Source organism: Lolium rigidum, chromosome 2, assembly GCF_022539505.1.
Source record: "Lolium rigidum isolate FL_2022 chromosome 2, APGP_CSIRO_Lrig_0.1, whole genome shotgun sequence".
Lineage (NCBI taxonomy): Eukaryota > Viridiplantae > Streptophyta > Magnoliopsida > Poales > Poaceae > Lolium > Lolium rigidum.
The window spans coordinates 73057185-73059906 of record NC_061509.1 but is presented as its reverse complement, the minus strand read 5'-3'; the positions used below and the strand labels follow the sequence as shown (position 1 = coordinate 73059906).

Genomic DNA, 2722 nt, shown 5'->3' with positions numbered 1-2722 from the left:
AATCTTATTCAAACATAAACAAAAATAAAACACACAGACGCTCCAAGTGAAGAACATAAGATGTGACCGAATAAAAATATAGTTTCAATAGAAGAAACCTGATAAGTTGATGAAGAAGGGGATGCCCAAGGCATCCCCAAGCTTAGACGCTTGAGTCTTCTTGAAATATGCAGGGATGAACCACGGGGCATCCCCAAGCTTAGACTTTTCACTCTTCTTGATCATATATCATCCTCCTCTCTTGACCCTTGAAAACTTCTTTCACACCAAACTTCTCATAAACTTCATTAGAGGGGTTAGTACTCAAAAAACTTGAATTCACATTGGTCATGTAGTGATACATTGCAAGAACTGAGTAAAACATTAGCTACAGCTCTCCACGTCTAGAAAGCCTTGCTTAAAGTCCGCAAGAGACAATGCAAAAAACAGAGACAGAATCTGCCAAAACAGAACAGTCAGTAAAGACGAATTTAAAAGAGGTACTTCCGTTGATCAAATCAGAAAACTCAAAACTAATGAAAGTTGCGTACATATCTGAGGAACACGCACGTAAATTGGCATAATTTTCTGAGTTACCTACAGAGAAAACAGCCCAGATTCGTGACAGATAGAAATCTGTTTCTGCGCAGAAATCCAAATCTAGTATCAACCTTCGATTAGAGGCTTCACTTGGCACAACATTGCAATAAAATAAAGATAAGGAGAGGTTGATACAGTAGTAACAACTCCAAGACACAACAATACAGTAGAAAAATAAACACATGGGTTATCTCCCAAGAAGTTCTACTATATTAAAGCTCAATCGGTGGTGTCCGATGGTACGTCGCCCACTTCGGTCAGTCGCATAACCGCTCTTCGAAGAAATCGGGAGAAAATGGGGGGAAACCGCTCTTCGGACCCACGATCCCACGACACATCACACATCCATCCGTGTTGACGGGGAGGAGCGAACCCATGGCGATCCTGGCGAGCCGCAGGGACAACGCGTGCGATCCGTTCCCATGAGCCACACCTTCAATTTTCCACCGGGGACAGCCATTGCTGAGTAAAGGAGGGGGAAGAGATGGCGCTGGTGGCTCTGAGGTCGTGGGGGGCGTTTCCATGACCCCGGCCGAGCTCGCCCCTGCCGCGGGTGGCGACCCTGATGTTGGCCGGCCTGCTTATCCTTGTCGTGTGATTTTGATCCGGGCTGGAGCGCGGTGCCCAACCTGCCTGTACTGGTGAAGGTCAGCGCTGGCGTGGCGCCGATGACGACCACAAGCATGAACAACGCCGAGGCCCTTCACCAAGGTTGTTGTCTAATCTGGCCCCCATCTGAAAGCTTGCATTTTTTTTAGCACGAGCACCCGTTTCCATCTTTTCTTTCGATCTGATTGGATTCTGCTATGATTTGATTGTTCCAGGATATGGCGATGGAGAGGAAGGGCCGATACGAAATCAGTGTTTAGAGTGGTGGATCTGCATTTGTGCGCAGCCATGAGTTAGTTGTCTGAGTTTGGAATTTTGAGATATTCTTGGATCACGTGTAGCAACGTGAACTCTCGTCATTCTAATTCACGGATTTCTGAATTACCCACTTGATCTCGCTGTTTTTTTTTTTGCGAAACACAATACAATCAAAGACGCTCATACATACGCGCACACACTCACCCCTATGAACGTACACACGCACACCCTACCCCTATGAGCACCTCCAAGTGACTGCGTTGAAGAATTGATCCGGCGGGTCTTGAGATTGATGAAGTCACCATAGGCGCCTCGCTGATTCATTGATTGCTAAACTACCCACGCGAGCTGCCCCTTTCCTCGCGTGCACCTTAATTCCCTGATATTCCTACCTGCCTTGTGTTGTAAAGCGCATGTAGTGCTATGCAGTGTTCTTTGGTTCGAATCTGATGGCCTGGAGTGCTCGCAAGCAAGCTACACTGTCTCGAAGCACTACTGAAGCTGAGTATAAAGTTGTTGGGGATGCTACAGCTGAGCTGATTTGGGTACAGTCCCTACTGCGGGAACTGCGGGTCTCGCAGTCTCAGTCTCCTATTCTTTGGTGTGATAACATCGATGCAACCTATCTGTCATCTAACCCAGTGTTTCATGCCCGAACAAAACACATCGAAGTTGACTATCACTTTGTGAGGGAACGTGTTGCACGGAAGCTACGACGAGTCAGGTTTATCTCTTCCAAGGATCAACTTGCAGACTGATACGTCTCAAACGTATCTATAATTTCTTATGTTCCATGCTAGTTTTATGACAATACTCACATGTTTTATATACACTTTATATCATTTTTATGCATTTTCCGGCACTAACCTATTAACAAGATGCCGAAGCGCCGGTCCTCGTTTTCTGCTGTTTTTGGTTTCAGAAATCCTACACAGGAAATATTCTCGGAATTGGACGAAACAAAAGCCCACGGTCTTATTTTCCACGGACTCTTCCAGAACACCGAAGAGGAGACGAAGAGGGGCCACGAGGCAACCACACCATAGGGGGCGCGGCCCCACCCCTGGCCACGCTGCCATATGGGGTGGGCCCCTCGGGACTCCCCCGATGTTGCCCTTTCGCCTATATATTGCCCCAGATGCGAAAACCCTAAAACGATGAGTCATATTCCACGAAAAGTTACGTAGCCGCCGCCATCGCGAAGCCAAGTTCGGGGGACAGAAGTCTCTGTTCCGGCACGCCGCTGGGACGGGGAGGTTCCCCCGGAATCCATCTC

The 2722-nt window shown here is 47.5% G+C and overlaps 1 long non-coding RNA gene across 1 annotated transcript; it reads left to right on the top strand.

The window, feature by feature from the left end:
* Positions 1-1228: 1228 nt before the first annotated feature.
* Positions 1229-1572, top strand: LOC124688730. The gene is made up of 2 exons (XR_006998612.1): positions 1229-1290; positions 1404-1572. It is a non-coding gene; the product is annotated as an uncharacterized LOC124688730 (long non-coding RNA).
* Positions 1573-2722: the final 1150 nt, after the last annotated feature.